Below are 18431 nucleotides of genomic sequence, written 5' to 3' on the forward strand. Positions count from 1 at the left end.
AAAAAAAAAAAAACAAAAAAAAAAAAAAAACCCAAAAAGCAAAATAAAGCAAAGCAAAACATGATTGTGAGTTGCCTTGTGGGTGCTGGGACCCCACTTCCCTGCACAAGAACAGCAAGTGCTCTTAACTTCCGAGCCATCTCTCTGGCCACCAGTAGTCCATAGTTAAACGGTACAGTAAGGTTTTATCAGAATGCAGGGGGATGTCATACCTAGAGCTGAACCGCATCTGTCCCGCTGTCCGCGGTGCCACCTGCCTTTAATCTCAATACTCGGAGGCATATCTCTGAGTCTGAGGCCATTTTGGTCTGTGCCAGTGCCACATAGAGAGAGTCTGTCTCAAAAGGAAAAACAGAGAAAAGAGAGGAGGGGTAATTTATCTTTTTGTTTTTGACATAGGATCTTGCTGTGCCGCACGATCTTCTACCACAGCCTTTTGAGTGCTGGATTACCTGTAATCTTACTTTAGGGTACTAAGGTCTCTGAGCGGGTTAAGAACCAGCATTCTTAGTCGAGAGGCTTAAGATGTGTGGACAGTGGTATTGCTCACTGAGTACAAAGCTGTGGAGAGGAACACCTGGGAAAACTGGATACAGCCGGCATATGGAAGGCTTACTTACATCTTGCTAAGGAACTCAGTATATCTAAATGGTTCTTACCGAGAAATTTGAAGTGTACCGACATAACCCAGTTTTCGGTATCTTGGTTTGCTTTGTGCGACAAACCACTAAAATGGGAACAACAATAAAGGCTCAGATGTCACAACACAGACACAATACTTCCACGTGAAAATGTGCATAGCTGTTCTTGCATCTGCTGTCAGGAAGGGCTGTAGAAGGGCACGTTGAGTGTCGAGTCAGGGAGTGGGACTGAGGCGCCGGGAGAGTGATGGCCGTATTCTAGGAGCGAATCCATGGGTTTCGCTAAATAGTCGGACGCCCGCTCCTCTTCCCTCCCGGTCCTTTTCTCTCCTCCTCTTCCTCCTTTCCAGTCTCATCCTCCACCTTTGCCTTCCTTTTCTCCTCTAACAAACTCTTAACAGCTCAAGGAAGGAAAGCAGACAGACAGTTCAGATCTCATCCCAGGCCCTTGCAGGCAGGCAGTTTCCAAATGGTCCTCTTATAAGAAATTTTAAATGACTTTTTATTTATTTTTTTAAAATAATTTTTACGTGCATTGGTGTTTTGTTCATGTGTGCATCTGTGTGAAGGTGTCAGATCCCCTGAACTGGAGTTCTAGACAGTTGTGAGCTGCCATGTGCGTGCTCAGAATTGAACCTGTGTCGTCTTGACGGATATAGCCAGCGCTCTTAACCCTGAGCCATCTCTCCCTGCCCCCACGTGAGGAATTTTAAGTGGAGGGGGAGGGTCGTTGAAGCTGCTGAGCTGCCAAGGTGGAGACTGAAGCAGGGGACCTACGACCTTTTCAGCTGTTTTCTTTTTGTTTGTTTGAGACTCGGTCTCTGTGTGTAGTCCTGCCTGTTCTGGAACTCTGTAGACCAGGCTGGCCTCGAACTCAGAGATCTGCCTGGGATGAAAGGTTTGTGCCACTAAACCTAGGCACAGTAGTGGTTCTGGGAATAGAAGGGGAGGGGAGGGATGGAAGAGTCTGTGTAGTAGTCATAGCTGAAGTCAGTTGGTTGAAGGATAATTTATTTAGTATGAAATGTGCCAATTTGAGACAGGCAGCTCAGTGAGTTTTCATAAGGGCTACATCTTATGTTGCTACCATCCTAGTTGAGAGATGAGTGTGTCACCCTAAAAGCCTTTCCCATGCTTCTTGCTGTCTCCAACCTGTGTCCTGTCACTTCCTGTCACCGTACACTAGCAATGTTTGTTCGAGGATTTCCTGTCAAGAATGAAGTCTTACGATGACATCTGAATCTAATCACCTGCGATACCCATGTGGGTCACTGTATTATTTCATTTCTTTCCCTATTTTCTTTGTGACAAAGTCTCACTCTGTAGCCCTGGATGCCCCGGCTCTTATTATATAGACCAGGCTGGCCTCGAACTCAGAGATCCACCCGCCTCTGCCTCTGAATGCTGGTATTAAAGACTTATGCCACCACACCCTGTGTGTGTGTGTGTGTGGGGGGGGTTGGCGGTTTTGAAAGAACACAGACCCACTATTAACTGTGATGTCAGAGGAATAGTTTCTGCCCATGCCCTGTAAACTTTGGAACCTCACAGACATGCCGTGTACTGTAGTCTTGGCCATGCTGATGATTAAGTAATGCTGCTATTGTCTTTAAAAACAAAACAATACAAAACAACTGTACTTTATGTGACAAAGATTGGTCCACAAGTTAAAAACAAATCATCCCAAACTTTGCTTGCACTTTGGGAAGGCTTTAGGGAAGGGGGAAAGGAGATGGCAGCCCCTCCCCTGACTGAGCACAATCCTGGCAGTCCTCTGCAAACGCCCCTGCCCTGAAGGGACCCAGGAGGCCTGCAGTTTCTGGCTGTCCTTACAAAGTTGATTTAATAAGGGTTCCAGGAAAACCAACCTCCTCTCCTACCCCACCCCTTCCTTCTCCCGTTTGCCATATTACCGAGTCTTAAGTTTTGTTACTTCAGATCAGACTTTGGGGTTTGTGTGTAAAATGAAACTGGGACACAGGCCCAGGGGCAGAATACCCGCTTCCAAAAGTTTAGGAGTCTGAGGAAGACTGCTTGCATGTATTTGTCTCTGAGAACAGGACTTGAGGGATCAGTGAGTGGGTACGTCCAAAACATTGCGGGGCCACTTGTAGTTGGGAATGGCGGCCTCTGCTTCCCTGTTCCCTGAGCACCCTAAAGGAGCAAGCGAGTGTGAGACTTCCAGCCTTGAAATACTTTCCTCCATCCACAGAAACCTGCATCTCATAACAGATTTAATGGCTGAGGTTTACAGCTCCTCCCACCCACCCAGATTTGAAGGAGTCTGCTGGCAGGATGAGGGAGGAGAGGTTACATCAAATGGAAAAGCTGCAGGCTGTAGGCCCGCCTGTGTACCACAAAGCCCGGCTTTGTCCTTGTTCTGCCGAAAAAACCTGTGCCTATGGGGAAAGGCTGGGGGTGCTGCCAAAATCTGGCCCTGGCCTCAGCTGTAGCTCCCTAGTAGCCCTCCCACGCCCACCCCACTAGGGGTCCTGAGCTGCCACTGGTCCAAGAGGGTGTGGATTTCAGCCTAGCTGCCTGGGAGCCTAGCTAGGTATGCAGTGTGCATCACTGACAGGCAGGCTGTAGTCCAGGCAGCTTTTGCTTGTTGGTGTGACCTAAGGAGTAGGGTCACATAGCTGGCCTGGAACACTTTGGGGGACGCACCGTGGCCGCCCAATACCCCCCAGTAAAATTTCTTGTGAAAAGACCTTGTTTGTTTCTAACCCACTGGACAGTAGAGGATTCCAGAATGAAAGTGGAGTTATATGAAGCAAAGGTGTTAATTGACGCCCCCCCTTTTGTTGTTGTTGTTCAAGTGAGGGTTGGGGGGTTAGGTAGGTCCATGAAGCCTGTTGCCAGGTTTCCCTACGTCATTGTGCATCCCCTCCCTGGAGGTAGAACCAGTGCTTCTGAAAGGTACTTGCTAGTGGAGGGGGGTGGGGTGGGGAGGGAGGGCCGTGCTCAGCCTGTGAGAGAATGTGAGGGTACTCACGTGTCCGGATCAGCGAGGCCCCGGGCAGCCGAGCCGCTCAAGGCTGTGTTCTTGGCTCGGGCCTCCGCATTGCTACACCATTAGCCTCACTCATTTTTCCACTCTGCCGTTGCCAGCCGCTCCCCAAAGTAAGGGGGGAGGAGGAGGAATTTCTCAGGGAAGAAAGAACAAATGGTTGTCCAGAGGACTTGCTGTCGGTGGGGGGCAGGGATGGAGGCCATACAAAGAATCCAGCCAGGATTCTGTCACCCCGAGTCTGGGACTACCTGTGGGGAAGGCAGAACTGGAGGGAGCTGGCTTCTGCGAGAGCGGCTTCTGCTGCTTCCCGAGTGGGTGGGCAGGGCCTAGGCAATGGGTAGTTTCTGTCAAGGAGCAGGGTGTCTCTGGGATGTCATTGATGGCCTTGGGGAAGCGAGTTCTGGGGAATCATTATCCAGGAGGTGAGAGCCAGGTCAGAGAGTCTGACCAGCAGCTCTGCCCTGTTTTTATAAGGCCTCATTCCTCGAGGCTATTGGGAAGTCTTTTGCTCAGCCCCCATCCCCCACCCCCCACATCCTTACTTCCCTCTTCCCTGGAAACCAGACAACTGTTTCTCCCCTAACTGGGAGTGACCCCGCTGCTAGCTCTCCTCAGCTTTGTAACAGTACTCATAACAGATTCTCAGATGCATAACAGTATCACAATTACAGTTAGGAAGTAGCAACAAAATAATCTTATGGTGATGGTGGGGTCACCACAACACTGTATTTAATGGTCACAGTGTTAGGAGGTTGAGACCCATGGCCTTAAGAGAAGCCTTTTGGAGTCTGGGCTGCCTCTGACTTTTAGTTTGCTCTGTCAGCCTGTAGTGTGACCGGGTAGGAACCCAGTCACCAGGGCCCTCTAAATGGCTGTAAGTAGAGAGCCCTGGGCTTGAGCCATTGCCCCGCCTCGCCCCCATCGGGTCTTTGGCTAACACCACTGTCCATTTACCTCATACCACACATGGTCCCTGCTGTCTTCATTCGGGAATCATGTCCTGCATACGGAGCAAGGCTAGGGTGAGAGTTGAAACCCAGCACACCGTCCTTATTAGCTGAGTTGCTGTGCTCCTGAGCCTCCTGGGATAGCTTGTGTAAGAGAGGCGATTGGGGGGGTTGGGGGGGGGGGAGGCAGCCGTGCTCTTCCCCAGACCCTGAATGTGTAGGCAAAGTGGGTAAGAGGGCCCGGGAGTTCAGCAAAATGTAGACTTGCCGCCTGTGAGTCTGGATAGAAAACGTCAGGACTGAAATTTCAAATGGTTAATTAGCAAAGAAAATTGTGTCCAGGACTCACCCTTTCCTCCCCCATGGTCCCCACAGAGACTGCTAGGCTCAGGCTGGTTACAGGCCTCTTCCTTCACTGATTCTCCCCCATCTCTCCAAGTATATTCCTATTTTTTTCCTTGACCATAGCATGCACCATATATTTGTCCCTCTCCTTTTACATGAAATGCCCACCCGTCCCCGCCCAACTTTTTATAATTCTTTAATCATATGTACTTAGTTCTTACCCTTAAGATTTAGTCTGGGTCCCCACTAAGATTTTATTTAAAAGGCCACCTCTTTCTTGGGGTTTCTTTTGTTTCCACATTATTTTATGTGTGCTGTGTGCATGCAGTGCTTGCAGTTCCGGACAAGACCAGAAGAGGGCGTCAGCTCCCCCCTACACACATACACACCCCTGAACTAAAGTTACATACAGATGGTTGTAAGCCACCCTGTGGGTAGGTGCAGGGGAATTGAACCTGGGTCTTCTGCAAAAGCAACAAGTGTTCTTAACCACTGAGCCAACTCTCTAGGCCATGCCTCCACAGTTTAAAGAATCCTAGATTACCCCTTCTCCCCCTTTTCAGTTTGTAGTTGAATGCTTGTTTTATTCTGTTTGATGTATGTTTTTTTAGAAAAATATTTTATTTATGTATGTGAGTACACTGTTGCTGTCCTCAGACACATCAAAAGAGAGCATCGGATCCCATTACAGATGGTTGTGAGCCACCATGTGGTTGCTGGGAATTGAACTCAGGACCTCTGGGAGAGCAGTCAGTGCTCTTAACCGCTGAGCCATTTCTCCAGCCCAGACACTGTCAGTCTTTAAGAACACTGATTTATTTGATGGGTGTAGAACCTTTAATTCTAGTACTCTGGAGGTAGAGGCAGGTGGATTTCTGTAAATTAGAGGCCAGCCTGGTCTACAGAGACCCTGTTTCAAAAAGCAAAACAGAACAATCAATCAATAAAACAACAAAAATTAAAACAAACAAGAAAACCTCCAAAACACTATTTTGATATGTGTTTATAACAAGAAATCAGAAACTACAGGCTTGTACAGACAGATAAATAATGTCTTAGATTCTCATCATCCATCAATAATCACAGTTGGCCTGAATCTTTTTTTTTAGATTTTCTTCTTGTGTTTATATCTGAGAAATGGAATTTATACCATATATATTGGCTTGTATCTTAAATCTGTTCCTATACAGACTTTTTTTTTGTAGTAACTATATAGTATTGCATTGTGTGGGTTACAGAATTTTTACCCTTCTGCTACCAGAAAATGATTTAGGCTATGTGTAGTGGATTGCTCTGTGGCATTTTCTCTTCTTTTTTTCTTTTTTGTTTTTAATTATGATTTTTCAAGACAGGGTTTCTCTGTTTAGCCCTGGGTGTCCTGTGACGCACTCTGTAGACCAGGCTGGCCTCAAACTCATAGAGATTCCCCTGCCTCCATCTCTGGAATGCTGAGATTAAAGTGGTACACCCCCATATGTTTTCATAGACTTGCAGATAGAATAAATAACCCAATTAGGGAGTGATACTTGAAGCCCACATCAAATAAAGACAAGATATATAAGAACATCTCACACTGCATAAGAGGGCCAAAGGGCTCAAAGTAAATGGACAAACTGCTTATCTGCAGGCAGTGCCAGCTCATTAATTTCATTATGGTTGGATATACAGAGAGGTATTTATAGTGATTTGTTGCCTTAATGGTGTCTGGAGGCTTGTACTATGAAAAGGTTTTGTCATCACGCAAGCAAAATAAAGTGTTCTTACAAACTTACAAAGTGTAGCCCCGCACACCTAGGCTATATAGTGCGTACCTCTGTGTATATGGTATTTGACCTTGGTCTTAGGCCACAATAAGCCAACACAAGTTTAAACCAAGTACAAGATCAGGATACAGCCAAAGATGGAGGAACATTGAACGTGTGAGGCTGCTCTTGGCATAGTGTGAAACATTGTTTTATAGTGAACTTTTTTCTTTTTAGAGATGGGCTCTCATCTACACCAGGCTGGCCTCAAACTCCCAATCCTCCTGCCTCCGTCTCCCAAGTACTGAGGCTATATCACTGCACCTAATTTTATGGTGAAATTTTTTAAAAAAGGGAAAGTGCATGTGTGTGCTTGTAGATCAGAGGATAACTGGCTGGAGTCAGTTTTCTTCTTCCACCATGTGAGTCCCAGGGGTTAAACTCAAGCCAAAACCTTTCCTATGTAATGGGTGACATTCTAAAGTAATAATTAAAAGTATAGCATAGGGCTGGAGAGATGTCTCAGTGGTTAAAAGCACTGACTGCTCTTCCAAAGGTTCTGAGTTCAAATTCCAGCAATCGCATGGTGGCTCACAACCACCTGTAATGAGATCAGATGCCCTCTTCTGGTCTGTCTGAAGACAGCTACAGTGTACTTACATATAATTAATAAATAAATAAATAAATCTTTTTTAAAAAAGTATCGCATACTCACAGCTGACAAGATGGTGTAGCAGGAAAAACACTTGCTACACAAGCCTGGGTGATCACTTGCTGCTGAATTCAATCCCCAGAACTTCTGTAATGGGAGAAGGGGTGACTCAGCTCCACAAAGTTGTCTTTTGGCTTCCACGGGTGTAGGCGGTGGGCGTGCACATACAGAATGACAATAAAGAATTTTTAAAAATGCTTTAGTATATCCAACCTACTCTATATCATAGTTTGGCCCACTTTAAATGTGTTTGCCGGACTTCCTTCAACCTGACGCTTGGCCAAAGCAGGAAACATAGAGCCTAATCTTAGCCAACGGAGGAATATCTCGGCGAGTGCCTGTTATCCTAGCTGTTTGGGTGGCTGAGGCAGGGGGATTGGGAGTTTGAGACCATTTAGGTAGAGGTTGTAACTTAGCGTTTGGCTGGGTGCTCGCTTGACATGTGTGAGGGTCCTGGGTTCAGTTTTCAAAACCCCTCCTCTCAAACTGGTTTATGAAGAATCAGTTATTTTGCCCTGTAATCCTAGGCTGTTTAGGAGCCGCAGCAAACAGCCAACACATCAAGGCTGCATGGCTTACGAGTAGCCTAGAATATGGTATAGTTTCTACTTTCCTACCATATTATAGTTGGAAGGGTTTTTTTTAAGATTTATTTTTAATTACATGTAGGTATGTTATGTGTGTATGTGTGTGCACAGGACTGCAGCCCACAGAAGTTAGAAGAGAGTGTCAGATCCCCCAAAGCTGGAGTTACAGGTGGTTATGAACCTGTCTCACGATGTAGATCAGTCTGGTTGCAAACTCGCAGAGAACCACCTGCCTCTACCTCCCGAGCTCAGGAATTAGAGAAATGTGCACCACTATACTATGTTGGCTCCATTTTCATTTTTTTAAAAAGGTACCTTTTTGTTTTCAATTTTATTTTCATCTTTTAAATTTTACCTGCTTTGTGTTTGGGCTGCAATGCATTTACACGCACCGCGTGTGTACAGCACCCTGCTAGGGTCCTCTGTAACTGGACCTACAGATGGTTGTGAGCCTCCATGTGGGTGCTGGGAGTTGAACCCCAGGTCCCCGTCAGTACTCAACCACTCAGTCATGTCTCCACACCCTAACAATTCTAATCTTAAAAATGAAAAGTTGGCCGGGCACAGTGACTCTAGAATCTTGGCACTCGGGTGAAATGTGGACGCTAAGCCAGAAGGCACCTAGCTAGGCTTGTGGTTAGCTTTCATATTACACATGGAGACTGGGTCTTCACAGGACATCACTAGCCCAGAATCAAGGTACTAGGCTCTTCTAGCTCAGTTGTCTGTCTCTGCTGAACTGTGTTGGCTTAATCTGGGCCTGCCACTGAGTGAATGTTAGACCTCTCTTCCCAGAGGTCATTAGGGTTGCTTAGCTGAGGGAAGCTTGTATGTACCCCGAGTCCCATGGTTCTGGATTACCAGGTAAAAAGGGTACAGAGAGCCCCTCAAAAGTCAGACCCCCTCACCCATGCTCTTTTGAGCATTCAAGCAAAGACTGCTTGCTTGTTTTTGATATTGTGAGTGCAGGAGATAGAGGCCGCAGAGTGAATTCATTCTGTGGACAAGCAGGGGCTATAAATGAAGCTCCATTCTGGACATCTATGCTCCCAGATCTTCGTGGTCTGGTAGTTTGTGTGAGCGAGTTAGGTCCAGATAGATGTAACCTGAAGCTCTCCACTTTAAACCTTTGTATGGCGTTTTTCAGACAGGGTCTCTCTGGGTAGCCTTGTCTGTTCTGGAACTTGCTATGTAGCCCAGGCTAGCCTTGTTAGTACTATTGCTTCAATGTCATAAATGCCAGGCTTTTATAGGGCAAGAGCCACCATGGCTATGTTCACATTGCTGTCCAGCAATCTCGGGATCTTCCGCCTTCCCTAATTGATAGCCTATTACCAAGTAACCAGCTTTTGCTGTATTATTTTATCTTAAGGCATTTCATTTTGTGTATTTTCATAATGCAAAAATAAGGGACTTTTTTTTTTTTTTTTAAAGGCAAGGTCTCAGATCTTGTTGCATAGTCTGGATGGCCTGGAAATTGCTTTGTATACCAGGTTCAGTTAATCTGCCTGCCTCTGTCTCTGGATGCACTGCCCCATACACATACACAGTGCTGGGATTTAAGATGTGAGTGCTACTAAAGAGTCACCCCACCCACCCTTTTTTTTTTAAACCTATGAGTGAACGTGATAGTGGGGATTGAAACAGAACCTCTAAAATTCCAAGTAAGTCTTCCACCCCTAAGGTGTCTCCCCAGCTGGGGGCATTTCTTCATGGCAGAGAATGACATGACGCTTTGTGAGAAGGCTATTTGCCCACCCTGGATTGGGTGGTCTAACGCTGGGCTCTCTGACCTAAACACCCCCAGACTCATTGGCACGGTGCGGACAGACCGCAGGCCACACGTAACCAAGCCGTTCACTCGGGCACCATCTGTGGTTTTTTTTTTGGGGGGGGGACAGAAGGCACATTCCGAAACAGCTGACACTCCTACTGGATGAATGGATCAGCAAGTTTTTTGGGGACTGCAACTTTTCCTGCCCAGCTGCCGGCCTTTTCCTTCTCCAAACTGGAGCTTCGGAGCCTGGGGGGAGGGGCGGCCCTAGAAGGCTCCTCCCCGGGCGGGCGCTTGGGGGCAGGGCAGTGCATTCCTTTCTTTAAGGAACCTGACCAGACTTTAAGGTCAGGGCCTAGAGTAGAGCGGACTTCGGGAGTTACCTCTTCCCTGTAGAGTCCTCTTATTCCCCCCCTCCCCCATACTTAATGATCTTCCCATTACAGAACCCAGACCAGGAAGTGTATGACAGGTCGCAGCTGCAGACACATGGCTGGGAGGCCTGGGCTCCCTGCCAGTAGTGGGAGGGTCCAAGCTACCGCCCTAGCAACAGGACCACCACTCTCTCTCCTCCCCGCCCCACCCCCCTTCCTGGCCGAAAACTTAGCAGAGCGGTCCTTAGGCATTCTATCATTCGGTGGCCAATTGTAGTTTCCGATTCGAATTGAGGAAGTGACTTTGGGTGATGGGGGCTATGACAAGACTCACCTGCTTACTGCTGACGGCGCTAGGCTCTTCCAAGAAGTCTGCAGCGACTTTAACCCAAAATTGAAGCCACCTAGTCCAATCACAGAAGCTTCCTAATGGTGTGTGTGTGTGTGTGTGTGTGTGTGTGTGTGTGTGTGTGTGTGTTGGGCAAGGGTATCCATAAGCCCTCTGGAGGACTACAGCTCCCCAAACACGCTTTGCAAGTACATGATGGCATGGGCCCACGTTTTAGTCACAGAGCTCCAGTCTCCCTACCCCCCCCCACCCCCTCTATGGGGATGGATCTTCTGACTTTAAGTTGCTCAGGAAATGTCAGTGGACCCTAAACTGCCCTAGGAGGCAGTTGTCACACAGTTTTCCTCCGCTGCCAGCTGTGTGGTTGGCCTCCTTCCCCGAATCTGCCATGGCTGCATTCTTCTGGTGCCAAGTGAGACATGGTGACTCCAACTCCTGGGAGCCCTGAGCACAGACAGCCCTTCCTGGAGCTGCAGGGCATCCTCTTTTTGGGTTCTTTCTGGCCAGTGAACTAGGAGGAAGAGGAGCAATGGATTTAAAGACCCAGTTGGGAAGAAGGGTACAGGAAGAGATTTGGGTTTTTTTTCCTGCTTGGTCCAGGTTTTTACCAGCAGAGCCAGAATCTTTGCTGGGGAAGAAGGGGAGATTTGATTCCTTTCTTAATCATGTAATTACAGTCCTTCCAGCTGGACCGGGCTGCGGTGGGAGTCGGGGGTGGGGTGGGGGTGGGGGGACACCAGGGCCTGGGTACCATAAAGCCAGTGGGAAAACTACAGGCATGAAGTTTGTGTCCCGACTGAACACAGTCCTGGTGCACACCTTTGTTGAAAGGTTTGTCAGGTCGAAACAAAACTCTTGCCCTGGGACTCCCATGTAAGCCCAGCTTGGGGGAGTGGGGGGGCCGATTTGGGAGGGGAGGGGGGTGTCATGTGGTGGACACAAGGACCCTAGCTAGCTGCGGCTTTGGCAGCTCCGTACTAAATTACAGTGATGAGGTGGGGCACACAAAAGACTGAAATCTTTTTTTTTTTTTTTTTAATAAAAACAAAACAAAACTTCAGCCCCAAGCCCCTGGGCTCCTGAATGGCCGTGGCTTCCTGTCAGGATTAGCTCGGCTGCCTGGGCATGTGTGCGCTGCCTTTCTCCTCAGGAAATACCTTTAGTAAGCCCCGGTGGAGTCCCCATGGCAACGAGAGAGGGGACCTGCTGACAGAGGCCATTCAGCCCTCGTTGTTCCCTGGCCTCTTTGTTGTGTGCTTCATCACGGCCCCTGTGGCAAGCACCGCGCTTTGCACCATTTTGTCAGCCCAATGTGGAGTTTTACATTTTAATGGGCTGTTCTGGCAATGGCCCATTTGCATGCAAAATGTTCCTTCTCGCTCCTCTCCCTTTTTCTATTAAAAAAAAAAAAACCTGTCCAAACCCCCGGTCAGGGCCCCAAATGTTGCTGACCAGGAGAAAGGCCCCTGGTAATTGATTGGTGCTTCGGTTTTCGTTACCACAACACACCTATGCTCCCCCGGTTTTGCAGCCCTCCTTGTTTTGAGGAGATCTCGGCGCCCGGTCCCTCGGAGAGTGATGACTATCACCTGGGATCTTACTGTGATTGCTTGTTCTGTCTTGGTCTTGCTAGATGAAAGTTAAGTTTTCGGTTCCATTTCAAAGTCAGAATAACGTAATAAAGACCTCTGCCGAGGGCCCCTGGAGCCCCGCCCGCCTGTTCCTTCTTAGTTGCTTTCAATGCCACCCCAAATTCCTCCCACATCCACAATTGCTCCCCACTTATCACTGGGAGCTTGTGCCAAGACTGTAAACATTCCCAGACCACCATCTCCCTCTTGTTGCTGAGACGACCCCCTCTGCCTTCATTTTCTTTAACCCAAAAAAATCCCAACCACAGGCATTTCACGGGGTGTGTGTGTGTGTGTGTGTGTGTGACCCTGAGACCACTCGAAGCACCCCTGTCTGGATTTAGCGAAGGGAGTCTTTGGGTACCTAAGATGTCTTTATCATTCCTGACCTTTGAGAGATGCTACACTAGTGTAGACTGTTCTAGTTGTCAGGTAAACAGGGCTAATGTACGGATTCTTCGAAGCCTTGTGTTCCGTCCTCAGCGCCACATGATGTGGCGTGGTCATAAACACCTGTGGCGCCAACATCCCTCTTCAGTGTTCACTGATAGCTTGGTAGTCCCTGCCTCACAGGGAAAGAAGGAGGGAGCAAGGAATGTCGCTTTTTTACTGTAAGCTTCAGAAGTAATTTGAAGTGATCTATTTGTGTTGTTGTTGTTGTTAGAAAAAGTCATTTAAGAGATGCAAAGTCTCTAAAGTGGCAAAAAGCTTCATGTGAGGGATAATGAAGAAATGGGTATGGGGTGGGGGTGGGGGACGGGATCACTGAGGCAGGGGAGAGGAGACAGCTAAAAGACTCTGGATTTTGTTTTTATTTTTCAAGACAGGGTTTCTCTGTGTAGCTCTGGCTATCCTGGAACTCTGTAGATGAGGCTGGCCTCGAACTCACAGAGCTCTGCCTGCCTCTGCCTCCCGAGTGCTGGGGCTGATGGTGTGTGCCACCGCTACCCACAGCTCTGGATTCTTGAGGAGGGAATAAGCTGGGCTGGGGAATCTCAGAGTGTGAGGGAAATGGCAGACAGCGTGTCATTTCTGCTGTTGAGCCGGACTTCTCTCAGGACCTCTGATCTATGGATCTCGGCCAAGGAGAAGATTGTCCAGGCCCCATTGACTAATGTGGATGGCGCTAGAGGTTATCAGCTGCAAGCTGTAAATGACGGGTGAGAAGACAGCTCTCAGCTGTCCTGACTGCTAAGAGCTGAGCTGCAGGGATGGGGGTGGTGGTGGTGGGAGGATAGCAGGGAGGGCTGTGAGGACAGTGCTGTGTCTGCAAGCCATCCGTGGGTCATCCCTAACCGTTTAGAACACGCTTCGGGTGAGAAGCAGTGGGGAGGAGCCCAGGACACAGCTAGAGCCTTTTTGTTTTGTGACTTTGCAGGAAGTCTCACAACCTCTCTTCAGTGGGAGGCAAAGACAAGGAGCTCGATCACAAATGACCACGTTTTGTAAGTGTCACATGCAGTGCCAATGATTAGTTAGGGCATGCCACTGAGGAGGGTACCCCCAATTCCCAAACCTGCTCAATTGGAGGGGTTCCTTCAAGTTAAAAACACTTTTTTTTTTTTGGTTTTGCTTTGTTTGCTTGTATTGAGACAGGGTTTCACTATATAGCCCTGGCTGCCCTTGAACTCATGGAGATCTCCCCGACTCTGCCTCCAGAGTGCTGGGATTCAAGTTGTGTGCCTCCACACATAGCGAGGTAAATGAATTCTTAAGGTATTGTTGAGATTAAGCTGTGAGATTGGGGGGTGGGGGTGGGATGGGGAGGATAAGCCCAGAGCAGCCAATTTTAGAATCCCATGCAAGAAGATGGGAGGCAACTGGGCTCTATTAGATGAGATTAAAGGGTTGAACCAAAAGCGCTTTGCAGATCTCAGGGAGAAAAAAAAAAATCAATGACTTTAAAGACATGGTGAAGCTTAGTTGTGTACACACAGTAGCTCATTTATCCCAGCACTCCAGAGGCAGGAGGCTTGTCACTATGAACTTCATAATAAATGGAAGACCAGCCTAGGCCATTCTGTCTCGATGGGCAGGGGTGGGGGTGAGGGAGCAAAACAAAAGACACAGTGATGTAAATGAAAGGGTGAAAGGGTGAGCTGTGCCCGGGCTTGTGTTGGCACTCGGGTTTGGCTCCCACTTCTTAGTAACGCTTACTACCCAGGTGGATTGCCCTGTACCTTTTATCTCTCCGTCTGCCTCCATTTCCCCCGCTTCTGAAATGAGGATACCGATGGGACCCTATTTTATCAGCTGTGGGGATCCGATTAGGTAACACAAGACGAGCTGTACATGGCGCAAGCCCCACAGCCCCACAGGATAGAGAGAACACGATGAACTAACTTGCAGCCTGGAGAAACCCTCTGCCTGCTGTGTGCTGGTATCTGGTTTGCATGGTTGTGAATGGGAAGCTTGCGGGGGGGGGGGGGGGGGGGTGTCGTGAATGGCAAAGTGCTGTGTAGTACTGCTGCCTCTCTTCTTTGAAGTCACAGGAAAATGTGGGGTTTGGGCATGCTCTGCCCTCAGTCCATGTTTTATAGAAGCAGGTCTGGGGTATGTTTTAATAAATTTTTTAAATTGCATTTATTTTATATTAATGGTGTGTGTGTGTGTGTGCGCGCGCGCGCGCGTGTGCACACACACACATACACGCGAGCGCACACGCACATGCCCAGGGACATATACACAGTGCACATGTGGTGGTCAGAGGATAGCTTGTAAGAGTCAGTTCTCTCTACCACGGGAGTCCTGGAGGCAGAACTCAAGTCAGGCTTTGCAGCAAGCTTTCTTGCCAAGTGAGCCATCTCACCACCCCAGGAAGTGATCTTGTACCATCCGGTGCTGTTCCAGCTCTGCTGATTCCTGTGGCACGAGTGGGCTGCATTGGCGGTCTCCACAGACAGGTGTGCCCCCGAGGATTTCTTTAATGGCTGTCTCCTATTGACTGCTGTACAAGCGGAAACATAATAAGATTTATATGGATTTGGGCCTCCAGGCTCCACTCTCCCGCTGATGATACAGGGCTCATGTCAGAGACCAGATTTCGAGTGGGGAGATGGATTTGATGGACATCCTCAGACCAGAATTAACCTGCTAAACCACTGGATCACTTCCGGCCTGCTCTGGTACAAGCCCCTCTTGGCTTGTTGAGAAGTTATCCCAATAGCTGAAGTATTTGGGGGTACAAATAGGAAAGGGGGCAAAAAGGTTTCATTCACATTTATCATGTTCTTTAACATAAAAGCACTATGAAAGCTGATTTCTTGAAGATTACTGAAGTCTGGTTCCCCACCTCTGTTCTAGAGGCTCTGAGAGAGGAGAGGATAAGGCTGACACATAGTTTTCCCTCCTTCTAAAGCAGTGGTTACTTAGTAACTGTAATTTTGCTACTGTTATTATAGCTGCATGCTTTGATACTAGTACTGGTTTGGGGGGCGGGGGGCAGGCGGAGGCAGGCAGATCTGTGAGTTTAAAGACAGCCAGGGCTACACAGATAATCTTTTTTTTTTTTTTTTAGATTTATTTATTATTATATGTAAGTACACTGTAGCTGTCCTCAGACACTCCAGAAGACAGAGTCAGATCTCGTTACAGATGGTTGTGAGCCACCATGTGGTTGCTGGGATTTGAACTCCGGACCTTCGGAAGAGCAGTCGGGTGCTCTTACCCACTGAGCCATCTCACCAGCCCCACAGATAATCTTTTTAAAGATTTATTTTATGTATATGAGTGCTCTATCTACATGTACTCCTGTATGCCAGAAGAGGGCATCATATTCCATTATAGATGGTTATGGATGGAAATTGAACTCAGGACCTCTGGAAGAGTAACCATTGCTCTTCACCACTGAGCCATCTCTCCAGCCCCGAAGATTTATTTTTGTTTTTATGTGTATGGGTATTCTGCCTGCATCTATGTCAGTGCATCACATGTATACCTGGCATTCAAAGAGGCCAGAAGAGGGCATTGGATATCCTAGGACTGGCATTAATGGTGGTTATGAGTTGCCATGTGGGTGCTAGGAACCAAACCTGGGTCCTCTGGAAGAGCAGCCAGTGCCCTTAACCTCTGAGCCATCACTCCGGCCCCCTTAAAATGTTTTCAACCAGCTCGGAGGGACACACTTTTAATCTCAATACTTAGGAAGCAGAGACAGGCAGATCTCTTGTAAATTTGAAGCCAGCTACATGGTGAGTTCCAGGCCAGATAGGACTACATAGTGAGGTCCTGTCCAAAAAACAAAAACCCCAGCTGTTTTAGAAGACATTTCCGTTTGTTTAGTGTGTGTGTAGTGAGGCCAGGGAGCTCATTCCTTCTCCCACCACATGGGTTCTAAGGCTTGCCAGCAAGTGCCTTGCCCCTGCACCATTGATCTGACTGGTTGGCTCTGTACTTTATTTCAACAAGTTCCTATCCTATCCTACTATCCTGTGCTACCCCATGCAATCCCATGCTATCCCATGCTACCCCATGCTATCCTATCCAGTCTTCTATCAAGATTGGAATGTGGATTTCAGCATTGGCCGAGTATGACCCCCTTTTGCATCCTTCACAGCCAGTTTAATGAAAGTAGCAGTTAGCTGCTCTCTCATTGGCTGATAAACCTGCCACACTGTAGCTCCAGGCCATTGGTCTTGACTGAGAAAGTCCAGCTCAGAGGAGGCTATGAATGCCAAGTACCTCTTGTCAAAGGAAGATGTAAGTTCCACACAATTCTTAACCAAGGCAGTGAGTTGCTAGTGAGCGTTACCTAGTAACAGGGTCAATGTCAGGACCACTCTAACACACAGGTAATAGTCCAACGTGTTACCTTTCTATGCCTTCCACAACAAAGTAGCTTTCTTTATAGCTGCTTTGTAAATGGGGGACCCATATATCTAAGGCCTCTGCTATCAATGAAGAAAGCCACTAATACTTTACCGCCCCTTGGCTGATTAATGAGTCCTCTAAAAGACCCATTTCTGTGTCCCTGGTGTTAACTGTAAGAGTCAGTTCTGGTCTGGGTTGCTTTCTAGGTCTTAGGAGAAGCAAGGTCTGGGTACTTGTCATCACTGAGGGACAGGACTCCCTGATGTCCTCTGGTACTGGTCATGCACCCAAACACTGAAGTGTGGAGAACAACTCTGACATAGAAGGGCCTTGCTTCTTCTTGACACGGTCACAAAATACCATACAGAGTGCGATCCCATTGTCTGAAGTACACGGAACAGTGGTGGCTAGTATGTGGTAAGGGTGCTGAGTGTAGCGGCGGGCACCTATAATCCCAGGATTTAGAAAGCAGAGGCAGGCAATCTCTGGGAGTTCAAGGTGCAGGCTTGTCTATAATGAATTCTAGGACATCCAGGGCTATTGAGAAACCGTGTGTGTGTGTGTGTGTGTGTGTGTGTGTGTGTGTCTGACTGTCTGTCTGTCTATCTATAGGGTGTGTAGGGGATGAGGATTCAGTTCTATGACTGGATTTTTTTTGAGACAGGGAGGTAAAATAGTCTGAAATTAGATTTTTGGAATGGTTTTCTAACTTGGAATATACAGCTATTCTCCCATGTCTATGGGATCAATCAACCACAGATGGAGAATCTATGGGCAGAATTTTTTTGTCTGTCCTGAATATGGATGACAACCACTATGTAGACTGGCATGTCTGCTGCTGGGATTTTTCTGGCCCGTAGACTTTGACTGATTGAGGCAGGAGAACTCGGGAGGTTATGACTGGTGCCATCAGAAGTCCATTTACTGTGCAGGGGGATGGTGCAGTTGTGCAGGGGCATAGCCAGGTTTGAGTGGAGTAGGAAGACAGGGTTGGCAGGAGCCTTTGGAGGCCAAGAAGGATTTGGGCCAAGCAATGGTTGCACCTGCCTTTAATCCCAGCAGGTCAGCCTAGTCTTCAGGGTGAGTTCCCGGACATACTGGGTTAGACAGAGAAACCTTGTCTCAAAAAATCAAAGGGGGAAAAGGGTGCGGGGAGAGAAAGAGGGACTTGGGTCTTACTTTTTATCTAGGGTAAGATTTTGATGAAGACAGTGACTACGTAAACCAGAGGGTGGGTCTTGGAGGAGTGCTGTCCCAGGATAGCTGCAAGAGTGGGGGGTGGGATGGGGGGAGAAACAATGTAGAAACAAGGATGCTGGTACCCGAGGCTTTCTTAGCTCAGAGATGAGTTTCTTTCCCACATTGGTCAGCACCAGCTAGAAGTTACGACCATGGGAAAGGGCAGGCTGCTGGCTCCTTCCCTTGGGAGCAGTGCCTGTCTGTCCGTTCTCTTCGCTGAGTTCTTTGGGAGCTACTTTTTAGTCTCTGTGACCTGTGTAAGTAGACT

General features: G+C 47.9%; 1 protein-coding gene across 10 annotated transcripts in view; it reads left to right on the top strand.

Moving 5' to 3' along the window:
* Fgfr1 (fibroblast growth factor receptor 1) overlaps window positions 1-18431 on the top strand; it is a 61917-nt gene that overhangs the window by 20049 nt on the left and 23437 nt on the right. The gene's annotated exons all lie outside the window — the stretch shown is intronic.

Source organism: Mus caroli, chromosome 8, assembly GCF_900094665.2.
Source record: "Mus caroli chromosome 8, CAROLI_EIJ_v1.1, whole genome shotgun sequence".
Classification (NCBI taxonomy): domain Eukaryota; kingdom Metazoa; phylum Chordata; class Mammalia; order Rodentia; family Muridae; genus Mus; species Mus caroli.